This window comes from Hyla sarda, chromosome 1 (genome assembly GCF_029499605.1).
Source record: "Hyla sarda isolate aHylSar1 chromosome 1, aHylSar1.hap1, whole genome shotgun sequence".
NCBI classification, from domain to species: domain Eukaryota; kingdom Metazoa; phylum Chordata; class Amphibia; order Anura; family Hylidae; genus Hyla; species Hyla sarda.
Window position 1 is genome coordinate 447509022 of NC_079189.1, and position 13708 is coordinate 447522729.

Below are 13708 nucleotides of genomic sequence, written 5' to 3' on the forward strand. Positions count from 1 at the left end.
TCATCTGAAGTGGTCTCTATATTGTTCAGATCTTTTCACAGATTGGCACATAGCTCAATGAGGAGAACCTAGATCATTATATGAAATATGGATAACATAAGGCTTGTTTCAAAATGTTCTTAATTAAAAACTTTGCTGCTTGAAGTGCTTTTAACAAAGTGATATTATGGTTTGGCCTCTGAGGAAGCATTAGAAATATAGTATTTAATGCAACACCAGCAGTACAGAATGTTCTTAAAATCTTAATACATAATATATGACATATTTGCACTATTTTAACATACATTTAAATTGGCTTTGCATATGAAAATGGCTCATGTGAGACAGCTTGTTTTCTCAATTCTCAGGAATACGGCATAGTTCAAGGTTTTATTAATCCAGAAGGTATACATTAGTTTAACTGACTTGACATGGGCTTTTTTCACATAATCATTAAAATATAGCATTGTGTATGTAAATCCATCACATAATTTCTTGATTTGATGTGACAACACTGAAAAAATTACATTGTGCTACAATGTACAGTAATAAGTGTCCAGCCTGTATAACAGTGATTAATCTTGTAACCTCTCCCCCCCAAAAAAAATAAATAAATAAATAAACTCAACACACACCCATTGAATAAACCTTGGAAACAAAAGTGAGTACATCCCTAAATGGAAATGTCTAAATTGGGCCCAAAGTATCAATATCTTGAGTGGTCACATTTACACCCTGTTCCAAACGATTATGCAAATTCTATTTAAGTGTCACAAAGAGTAAATAATTAGTTTTTCAGTTTAACTCATGAATGGCATTGTGTCTCAGGGCTCTTTTGATCACTGAAAACCAGCTAGGACACCTGTGATAATTAGATTGCCAGGGGAGCCCAATTTAAGGAAAAACTACTAAAGGTGGGTGGTCCACATTATTAAGCTGAGCACCATTTTCAAGCAATATGGGGTGAAGAAAAATGATCTCTCTGCTGCTAAAAAGAGTGAAGTAGTTCAATGCCTTGGACGAGGTATAAAAAAAATTAGTTATTTCACAAAAGCGTAAGCGTGATCATCACACTATTAAGAGATTTGTGGCTGATTCAGAGCACAGACGGGTTTGTGTAGATAAAGGCACATTGAGGAAGATTTATGCCAGATCCATGCATAGGATCAAGAGAGTAGCTGCAAAAATACCATTACATTGCAGCAAACAGATATTTGAATCTGCCGGTGCCTCTGGAGTTCCAAAGACAACAAGGTGTAAAGTTCTCCAGAGTCTTGCAACTGTGCATAAATCTTCTTTTCGGCCACCACAAAATAATGCTCACAAGCAGAAACAGCTGCATTGGGCAGAAAAATACATGAAGACTAATTTTCAAACAGTCTTGTTCACTGATGAGTGCCATGCAACCCTGGATGGTCCAGATGGATGGAGTAGTGGATGGTTGGTGGACGGCCACCCTATTCCAACAGGGTTGCGACGTCAGCACGGCAGTGGTGGAGTCATGTTTTGTGCTGGAATCATGGGAAGAGAGCTTGTCGGCCCCTTTAGGGTCCCCGAAGGTGTAAAGATGACCTCTGCAAAGTATGTGGAGTTTCTGGCTGAACACTGTCTTCCCTGGTACAGAAGGATGAACTATGCTTTCTGTAATAAAATCATCTTCATGCCATGACAATGCACCATCCCATGCTGCAAAGAATACCTCTGCATCAATGGCTGCTATAGGGATAAAAGGGGAGAGATTCATGGTGTGGCCTCCATCCTTCCCTGACCTTAATCCTATTGAGAACCTTTGGAGCATACTCAAGCAAAAGATCTATGCGGGTGGGAGGTAGTATACATCCAAACAGCAGCTCTGGGAGGCTATTCTGACATCTTGCAAACAAATCCAAGCAGAAACTGTCCAAAAAACTAACAAGTCCAATGGATGCAAGACTTGTAAAGCTGCTAACAAATAAGGGGTCCTATGTTAAAATGTAACATGACCTGTTAAAATGTTTAAAATGTTGTTAAAAGTTTGATTGAAATAGCTTTTGATTTCAGTAAATATGCTGCAAACACAGCAAATTACAATTTCCAGTTCTTTACAACCTATAAAGTGTTTTGAAATTTACTGTGCATAATAATTTGGAACAGTGCATTGTAAGTTTTTTATGCTTAAAAAAAAAATACTGTTATCATAAGAAGGATTGTTCAATAAAATTTGAATTGTACTCTTAATAGTTAATAACATGAGAATCATGCTGACTGCTATTTACATACATTTGTTATATAAATGAGATAAATATAATTTGCATAATAACTTGGAACCGGGTATATTTTCCTTAACCCCTTCCAGCAAATGGACATATATATATGTCCATTCACAATCACGGAACCAAAGCTGTTCGATTGCATATCACCAGGCAATTGCCGCAACTGTCAGGAGTGGAGCTGCGTTCTAATTCTGACAGTTAACCCCTTTAGTGCTGCAGTCAGTGTGACCGCAGCATTGATTGCAGTGACAGAGGGAGGGAACACCCTCTGTTCTCTATGAGGACTCCGCCATGCAATTGTGTGGTCCCCATTGTAGCCATGGCAACCAGAGACCTCCAAACAGCCTCTAGTTACCTGGCTATAGAAGCCGATCAGGCTCTGCCCGAGCCAGAGTCTGAACTGCTATGCCTTTCAGTGTAACACTGACATGTGTTCATTTATCACTGATAGGCATAATCAATTGCAGTACAGATATGTACTGCAATGTACTATATGTGTCAAGTAAATAATAAATAAATAAACATACACAATAAAATAAAATGATATACTCATATTTAGTATCGCCATATCTGTAACAACCTAAGCAATAAAGCTATCACATTATTTAACCCACTTGATGAATGGAGTACAAAAAACATTATAAAAAGTTTTCCAAATGTAATCAAAATGTCCCATATACCCCAAAATGGTACCACTAAAAACATTAACTCTTTCCCCCAAAAAAATTACCATCAAAAAACATTGTCGGAATAAAAATAAATAACTACAGCTCTCAGAAAATGGCGATGCACAAACAAGATTTTTTTTAAATCAAAAATAGTTTTAATAGTGTAAAAGTAATTAACCATCAAATAACGTACATAAATAGGTATTGCCATAATCGTACCGATCTGCAGAATAAAATTACAATGTCATAGATACCGCATAGAAAAAAAAAGAATAATCTTGCCCAAATTACTGCTTTTTTATAATTGTGCCTCAAAATGTCAGACGTACCCCAAAATAGTTCCAATGAAAACAGCTACTTATTCTGCAAAAAAAAATTCCTCACACAGCTCCATTGGTTAAAAAAATTTAAAGTATCAGCTCTCAGAATATGGTGACACTCAAAATAATTCCTGGGATGTAAACATGATAAACCATAAAAAACGAATATAAATTAGGCATCGCCATAATAATTGTACCAAACGGCAGACTAAAAATAACTAATGTACTTTATACTGCATGAAGAATGACAGTAAAATAAGAAAAAAAAATGGCAGAACTGATGGCAGAAACAATCAGCGTGTAACATGAATTAAAACATAAATTTGTGCCACAAAAATATTTTGGAACACAATGACCGCTACATCTTGATAAGTTGTTTACAAATCCTAAATAAAAGGAAGACTCAAAATCCACATAGTGTTCCATCATGCCTGAGGCCTGTGTGAGTCATTTAGTGAACAAGGGCCACATGTGGAATATTTCTAAATATATCAGGAAATAAAAATGGAGTTGCATTTCTCTGTCAGCAAATGGAGCAACATTTGCAAATAAAATAAATAAATACATTTTTGAATGTCACTACCACTTTGCTTTAACCCCTTAAAGACGCAGCTCATTTTCACCTTAAGGACGGAGCCATTTTTTGCAATTCTGACCACTGTCACTTTTAAGCATTATTAACTCTAAGATGCTTTTACCAATTATTCTGATTCTGAGATTGTTTTTTCGTGACATATTCTACTTTATTTTGGTGGTAAATTTTCGGCGTTACTTGCATCCTTTCTTGGTGAAAAATCCCCAAAATTTTATGAAAATGTTGAAAATTTAGCATTTTTCTAACTTTGAAGCTCTCTGCTTGTAAGGAAAATGGATATTCCAAATAACTTTTATATTGATTCACAAATACAATATGTTTACTTTATGTTGGCATCATAAAATGGACATATTTTTACTTTCTGAAAAAATTAGAGGGCTTCAAATTATAGCAGCAATTTTAAAAATTTTCATGAAAATTCCAAAATCTGAAGGGACAGATGTTACAGAACTACAACTCCCAGCATCTCTCTCTGTTTGTACGCACCTGCATGCACCTTATCTCGTGGAATAAAGCTGTTCATACGCAAGTGAGTTGCCATCTCATTCCTTCTACATTGGACATTATAACTCTCAGCATGCCTGGGCAGTCTAGGCATGCTGAGAGTTGTAGTTTTGAAACATCTGGAGGGCTACCGTTTGGGCACCACTGTGATAGTGGTCTCCAAACTGTGACCTTCCAGATGTTGCAAAACTGCAACTCCCAGCATGCCCAGACAGCCCTTGGCTGTAGTAGTAGCAGTAAAGATCGCTTTGCTGCCACCTTCCATGATGCTCCACGCCGTCGCCTACCTACCTGCGCCGCTGATCTCCGCTGCTGTCACCGACGATCGGCGGTCCCCACGGCATCTTCTTTGTAGGTACCGGCTACCATCTTCTCCCCCCGTTCTGCCCGACATTCAGGGGTGGGCAGAGTGGGGGGGGTTTCCATGGCAACCCCCCGTCTTCAACTGCCATTTTTCAGCACTCATTGCTGACTAATGGCAGGGGATAGGAGGAGATCGCAGCACTGCAACCTCGCTCCTATCCCTCAGGAGGATCGGGGCTGTCCGATCTGATCAGCCCAGAATAGCAGAAAATCACATGTCTTAATTGACATGCGATTTCCTGCGATCGCCGACATGGGGGGGGGGGTCTCAGGACCCCTCTCGGCGATGTGCTGGGATGCCTGTTGAATGAATACTACAGAGGAAATCCTTTTCTTTTTGGAACACAGACCTCTCTGCTGAATCACAAGCACAGTGCTCTCTGCTGACACCTCTGTCCATTTTAAGAACTGTTCAGGGTAGGAGAAAATCCCCATAGCAAACCTATACTGCTCTGGACAGTTCCTAAAATGGACAGAGATGTCAGCTGAGTGCACTGTGTTCTTAAAAGAAAATAATTTCCTCTGTAGTATTCAGCAGCTAACAAGTACTAGAAGGATTAAGATTTTTTTTAATAGAAGTAATTTACAAATCTGGCACCAGTTGATTTAAAAAAAAAAAAAAGTTTTCCACCAGAGTACCCCTTTAACCCCTTAAGGACCAAGCGTTTTTCTGTTTTTGCACTTTCTTTTTTCCTCCTTACCTTTTAAAAATCATAACCCTTTCAATTTTGCACCTAAAAATCCATATGAGGGCTTATTTTTTGCACCACCAACTCTACTTTGTAATGACATCAGTCATTTAACCCAAAAATCTACGCTGAAGCAGAAAAAAAAATCAGTGTGTGACAAAATTGAAGAAAAAACACCATTTTGTAAATTTTGGGGGCTTCCGTTTCATTCGGAAAAAATGACACTTTATCTTTATTCTGCAGGTCCATATGATTAAAATTATGCCCTACTTATATACGGTAGGTTTGATTTTGCCGTACTTTTAGAAAAAATCATAGCTACACGCACGAAAATTAATACATTTAAAATTGTCATCTTCTGACCCCTATAACTTTTTTTATTTCCGTGTACGGGTGGTATGAGGGCTAATTTTTTGCGCCGTGATCTGAAGTTTTAATCAGTACCATTTTTGTTTTGATCTGACTTTTTGACGGGACCCGTGGCTAATACAGGACATCACCGATCGCGGTGATGCCCTGTATTAAATCTTCAGACGCGGCGATCAAAGCTGACCGCCGTGTCTGAAGGGAAAGTGACACTAACCCGGCTGTTCAGTCGGGCTGTTCGGGACCGCCGCGATTTCACCGGGCCGGTCCCGAACAGCCCGACTGCATAGCCGGGTTAGTGCTTACAGGACACCGGGAGGGACCTTACCTGCCTCCTCGGTGTCTTCTACATTCAGGGATCCCCTGTATGGTCGGCGCTCTCCTTCCTCGTCATGCGTAACGACGTGATGGCGGCGACGGAGAGCGAGGATACCCGGCCGGCAGCAGAGACGTTCCAGAGCGACGGGGACACGGCGACAGCGATGGAGCGACATCCAGGTCAGCGGTGAAGGGTCCGGAGTGGCGGGGACATGTGAGTATTACCCCCTATGCAGTGGTTTTCAATCTGCGGACCTCAAGATGTTGCAAAACTACAACTCCCAGCATGCAGGTTGTAGACCACTATTGGGTTCAAAATCTTTATTTTTTTAGATTTTGCACCTATAAATTGGGTGCGTCTTATATGCCGGTGCGTCCTATAGGGCAAAAAATACGGTATTTTAATTATGGTTATATATTTTTTATATGGAATTTGGGAAAAGGGGGGTGATTTAAACTTTTAATAAGGAAGGGGTTAATGTGTGTGTTTTTAAGCTTTTTTTTACTTTATTTTTTACACTTTTAGTCCCCTTTGGGGATTTTTAGGAGGAATCATTTGATTCCTCATACAGATCAATGGCCAGGCTTTATCATTCTGAGCACCGGAGCCACCTCAGCAGAAGAGGCAAGCCCTCAGGCTACCTCAGTAGGGGATTGCCCCCTGCGATCGCACTGTGGGGGGGCGATCCACCCCACTGGACCACCAGGGACTGGATACAGGCACCTTTAGATGCCGCTGTCAACTTTGACAGCGGCAATCTAAAGCGTTAATAGCCGGCCGCATATCAGCTATTAACACCGGCCCCCAGCTAACACCGACCCCTCAGCTGGGAGCCGGCCGGTATGACGCGGGCTCGAGTCGGGTGCCCGCGTCATACCCCGTTAACGGCCATTGGACGAGCACGTCCATGGTCGTTATCGGGTTAATTTCTGTGAAACACCAAAAGGCATAATAAACTTCCTAAATGTCATTTTTATTACATTTTATAATGGGGAGATTTATAGGAGGTTCTGACATTCAGGCCCCTCAAATCCACTTCAGAACTGAACTGGTTCCTAAAAAGATCTAATTTTTTAAATTTTCTCTACAATTTTGAAAATTGATGCCAAATTTCTAAGCCTCGTAACATTCTAAAAAAGTAAAACATCTAACAAATGATATATCAAGTAGAAATAGTGCAGATGGGTATTAATAATACATTTTTATGACATGACAATGTTTCTTACAAGTAGAGAATCTGGAATTCAGAAAAATGCAAAAGTTTCACATTTTTCTGGAATTTTGGAGTTTTTCACACAAAAATGCAGACACTCTCACAATTTTGCACTCCTTATTTTAAAAAATCCTACTAATGTACTTTGTTTAAAAAAAATAAGTTTTCTAGGTTTTATTTGTGTTTAAAAAAGCTGCCACTAGGTGTCTCCTTACTTGTCCAGAGCACCCCCCCCCCCCCATCTCTTGCACATACTTTTGACTCCTGTAGGCCTGGCAGAAGTCCATAATCAGGAAAGGCAGTCTGGAGTGCTGGAGGGAATGTGTGCAGCCTTAGACAATCATAGCTCACCTCACACACTGAACTGCTCTGGGCTGTGTGTAGCAGAGTGAGGGAGGAAGTTCTCCCCTGTATGGCTTCAGATATTGTATTTGAAACAAAATTAAAAATTATCAACTTATGTATTTCCCTGTATCATAAAAATTAATAAAATGAAATCCTGTATTTGGGCCTATTCACATGTACAGTATTCTGTGCAGATTTGATGCTCAGGATTCTCTTCTGCAGATTTCACTGTAAATCATGACTGAGCACAGCTTCTAATCTGCAGTTACTTATCTGGCACATCAAATCTGCACAGGATACTGTACATGTGAACGCACCCTTTCAAGTGAAGGAGAGCTATCTTAACGTTTTAAACATAATATTCATTTATTTTACATTAAAATGAATAGACCAGTGTAATCGGCGATTCTCTATGCAATGCCACTTACATTCTCTAGCCCTTAACACCTTAAGGATGAAGGGCATATGCATACTCTTTTGCGTCTTACCCCTTACCCGTACATCATGAGTCCACTCCTGTTCTATAACGCAGGACCACGGCGTGGCTAATAGCGTGCGGCACTGATCACGGTGTCGTGCACTATTAACCCTTTAGACGCAGCATTCAAAGTTGATCGCCGCATCTAAAGTGAAAGTAAATCATTGTCGGTTAGCTCAGAGGGCTGTTCGGGATGTCCGCGGTGAAATCGGTGAGACAGCAGGACGGTCCTTTACCTTGCCTCCTGGTGGCCGATCGCTAAATGACTGCTCAGTGCCTGAGATCCAGGCATGAGCAGTCAAGCGGCAGAATCATTGATCAATGGTTTCCTGAGAAACCACTGATCAATGTAAAAGATCAGTGTATGCAGTGTTATAGCCTCCTATGGGAGCTATAAAACAGCAAAAAAAGTGAATGAAGATCATTTAACTCCTTCCATTTAACTCCTTCCCCCTTTTCCAATAAAAAAAAACAGTGTAAATAAAAATAATGTGGTATCGCCGCGTGCGGAAATGTCTGAATTATAAAAATAATTATTATAATTGTTAATTAAACCACACGGCCAATAGCGTACGCGAAAAAAATAAAAATCAAGTGCAAAATAGTGTATTTTTGGTCACTTTTTATATCATGAATATATCAATAAGTCCTATCAATACAAAAATGGTACCACTGAAAACTTCAGATCCTGGCGCAAAAAAGAGCCCTCATATCGAACCATACGCGGAAAAATTTAAAAGTTATAGTGGTCAGAAAATGAGAATCTAAAACATCTAAATTCTCCTGCATGTAGTTATGATTTTTTCCAGAAGTACGACAAAATGAAACCTACATAAGTAGGGTATCATTTTAATCATATGGACCTACAGAATAAAGAGAAGGTGTCATATTTACCGAAAAATTTACTGTGTAGAAACGGATGCCCCCAAAAGTTAAAAAATGGCGAGATTTTTTTTCAATTTTGTCTCACAATGATTTTTCTTTCCATTTCGCCGTAGATTTTTGGGTAAAATGACTGACATCATTACAAAGTAGAATTGGTGGCACAAAAAATAAGCCATCATATGGATTTTTAGGTGCAAAATTTAAAGAATTATGTTTTTTTAAAGGTAAGGAGGAAAAAAAGAAAATGCAAAAACGGAAAAACCCCGGGTCCTTAAAGGGTTAATACTAAATGACCATGGGCGTACCTGAACTCCCTGGTCCCGTTACCCGTGTTTAAAGCATACTCACAAGCTGAGTTTGCTTCAAACCTGGTGGGTACTGACTGCTATCAGCAGCCAGGACCCAGGCTTAATGCCAGGCATCACCAATCGGGCCGCTGCCCTGCATTAACCCTTTAGACGCCATGATCAAAATTGATTGCAGCATCTAAAATGAAAGTAAAACAATCCCGGGGCTAAAAAAAAAAAAGAGTAAAATGTGTTAAAAAAAAAAAAAGCTAATAAATGTGAATGAGCCACTCCCCTAATAAAAATTTGAATCACCCTTTTCCAATTTTTTTAATAAAATAATGTAATCAAAAATAAACATAAATATATATGGGGTATTTTTGGGTGCATAAATGTCCGAACTATTAAAATTTAAGGTAAGTTAAACCATAAGGTCGATGGCATACATGTAAAAAAATATCAAATCCAAAATTGTGCATTTTTGGTCACTTCATATACCATCAAAAATGTGTAAAAAGTGATTAAAAAAAATCTCATAAAAACTAAATGTGCCAATAAAAACAACAGATCGCAGCACAAAAAATGAGCCCTCCTATAGCTCCGTATGCAGAAAAATAAAAAAGGTTAAAGGGGTCAGAAGATTTTAAAACATTCTAATTTTGGTGCGTGTAGTTAGTTTGTTAAAGTAGCAAAATAAACTAAAACCTACATAGATTGGGTATCCTTGTAACCATATGGACCTACAGAGTAAAGATAAGGTGTAATTTCTACCAAAAAGTGCACTGCGTAGAAACAGAAGCCCCCAAAAACAGATTTGTAAATTACTTTTATTAAATAATCTTAATCCTTCCAGTACTTACCAGCTGCTGTATACTCAACAGGAAGTTGAGTTGTTCTTTCCAGTCTGACCACAGTGCTCTCTGCTGACACCTCTGTCTGTGGCAGGAACTGTCTGGAGCATGAGAAGTTTGCTATGGGGATTTGCTCCTGCTCCAGACAGTTTCTGACATGGATGGAGGTGTCAGCAGAGAGCAGAGATAGTCATAATCTTTTAAACAAAAACAGGTTCACACAGTGGAAAAATCAGCAACATATTTTATACTCTGATTTTGGTGCGTAATTGGAGAGAAAAAACAGGCACAAAGTTGTGGCCATGAGTCGCCAGTATTTCTGCTATGTGTACCCAGCCTAAGGAGAAAATAGTCACATACAGCTGAGAGAGAGAAGAAACTGGCACCTTCTGATTAAACTGTTTTCCTCCCAATTTATTTTGTAATCAGGATTCCCTGATGTTAGCAGACGGAGCTGATACTCAAAGATTGGAGCTGAAGAAACATGACTGGAATCAGAAATATTGTTTGTTAACTTGTCATATTTGTTTCTGAATTTGCTATCTGAAATGAAAACAAAAAATATAGGCATATAGCTCCCTGTACAGTAAGTGAACATACTCCAAAGCAAAGATGGCTGTTGTGTACTGGAGTATGTATGTGTATTTATAAGTAGTGATGAGCAAAAAAAAGTACAGAATATTCGAAATTTTTACTCCAAATATCGGCACTTCGTGATTTTTCAAATATTTAGAATATAGTTATATATATTCGTAATGATGAATATGATGAATATTAGTTCAAATTCACGATATTTTGTAAATATATTGACGAATATTCATCCTATGTTCGCAAAATTCACATATTCGCTATGTTCGTTCTCTCTTTTTTTTCCCTTGGAATTCCCATAGTGCGCATGCACAATTATATTTTTCATCTAAAAGAAAGGAGGGATCAGTGTCCTCTGAATGGAAGTGCCGATATTTGTGAATATTTGCATATTCGCATATTAAAAAAAAAATAATAATATTCATCATTACGAATACATATCACTATATTCTAAATATTTGCAAAATCACAAAGTGGCAATATTCGCAGTAAAAATTCTAATTTCGATAATTCTGTACTTTTTTTGTATTTTTTATTTTAAATAGTAAAATTTAAGAAAGACCCTCTTGTTTATATCCTCTGATTTTTAAGGACATCTGCTACTTTTCCACTGTCTACAAGAACATGACAGTCAGCATTTCTCTATTAAATATGCCTGTGTAAAGAAAGGATATTGTAACAGTCCAAATCTTGTTGCATAATAGATAATAGCTTAACATATAACCATCCTGTTGTCATAATACTAGCATTCAATAACAACAACCAATAAACAAAGTGCTTTTCTGCTAACTATACAGTATTGTTCTGAGCTGTCAAATGTATTGGAGTGAGCAGTGATGCACACAGTATAAAATAGCCATCACTGCTCACATACACTCATCTGAATCATAAAGCTCCCACACTGAGAGCTCAGGGTGCATGCTGGGCCGAAGCACACTAGTGCACTGAGGTACCATGATTTTGTGCCATCAGATTTATATTGATTGTGGCTAAAGCTATATATAATTGGGTCTTGTCAGCACAGGAATGGTACTAAAAGCAGGGCTTGAGTCATGCAGGAAAACATGGTGAACATAATTTCTGTACTGCAGGACCAAATCACTGTAAGAGCAAGCAGGCAGGTAGGTAAAGAGAAGTCCCAGGATACAGCAGCTAAGGAATGCGACTCCTCCCAGTCCTCAACCTGCCCAATACTCACTGCACACAAGGGATCTTCTTCTCCTCCTGTGTTCTCGTACTAGACCTGCAAGGACCTGATGATGTCCCCGCAGGTCATTAAAAGTTTAGTAAGAGTTTTAGTGCTGGTCTATGGACTCTGTGCAGCCCAAACACCTATGGGACCACACTCATATTACTGCATTTTGGCAGATTGCAGAAAAAAGAGTGTGGTCTCATAGGCGTTTGGGCTGCACAGAGTCCATAGACCAGCACAAACACTCTTAGGGTGCATTTACATGGCGGAATGTCCACTTAGAAAAAAAATTAGGATGGAAATTCTGCTGGAACCAAGTGCTGTCAGAACCTCTTGGAAATGTGCCTTTTCCATAAATGACAATGCATTTACAAGTCAATTATGCAGAAAGAATTAACATGTTCATTCTTTTATTTTTTTATCAAATATCTTTTTGTTAATTTTACAACGTCACAACACTGCAACATAACAAAAAAACGTCCCAGGTTGACATAAGTAGGAGGTGTGTAGACATACATCTGTAATCATTTGGGACTTCAAGGGAACTAAGCGCTTAAATATACGTTATCTGAGCTGAAAAACATTTAACAGGTATACTTAGTAATCCCAAAAGAAAAAGTAGGGAGGGGGGGTGGTATAGGGAGGGAGGGTATTGGGAAGTGTCGAGTGTGGAAGGGTTGATATGGGTAAGCATCAGGAGTGGCTGCTGCATGTTAAGATGGTCATAGTACACTATGCTGGAGTATAAAGATATCATGTTCACCAGTGGTGGTGCACTACCTGTAAGGAAATGTGCTATACTACTTCAGATGAATTATTTTGGCCTTTGGATAAGAGGTGTTCTTCCCAAGGCCCAGGGACTCAGGGCAGGCTTTGCAATGAGCTGCCCTGCAGTGCTGCTGTCAATCTCTGTTCATAACTCCCTGTCTTTACAGTAACAGGAGACGAACCATGGTTGCCAGATTTTTACAAACCTATCGTATGTGTGGAGCATTCGATGGTGCATCCCCTGAAACCGACAGATTTGGTGAACTTTAGTGAGCCACTCTTCTATGGAAGGTGGGTCAGTTTGAAGCCAGTGGATAGGAATGATGGATTTAACAGCCATTAACAAATGTGTGAGAAGCGAAGATTTCCCCGCTGAGTAACCAAGGCAGGGTAAGCCCAGTAACGCAGCAGCTGGAGAAATCGATAACTTAGTTTGTAAAATGGACTCCAATATTTTATGTACTTCTTTCCAGTACTGTTCTATAATCGGGCAGGTCTACCAGATGTGTGCATGAGTTCCAATGTGAGTTGTACATCTCCAACAAGTGTCTGTGTCAGAAAGGCCATGTGTGTAAAGAAATTCAGGGGTCCTATACCATTTGGAAGTGAGTTTGTATCGGGTCTCCTGGAGTCGCACACACCTTGAGAAGCCGTGGGAATGTTTCAATATTATGGAAGCATCCACTTCTGGGAAATGAAATTAGGAGAAGCCTGGTTGAGGAGTGCACGACACCCAGGCAACCTTTTCTGCTTTGATTGAGGAGATTAACTTTGAATGTGTTCAGCTGCCTGAGTGGGCCGTATAGTTTCCAAAACTGTGCACAAGTAGTGAAGTGGTTAACATGTAAGAAGGAATACCTCTGATTTGGAAGTAACCTCGTCAGTGTTTCACCCGTCGGCGTCACTCCACCCTCGAACAATTGACTCACTGACATACCTTGTAGTTTGTTCCACATTAGTGTGAAGGTTTCTGACAATCTATTCACAGCCGCAGGTATCAAACTTACAGGGAGAAGAGGGGAGATAGAAGGAGTGAGAGAGGTAGA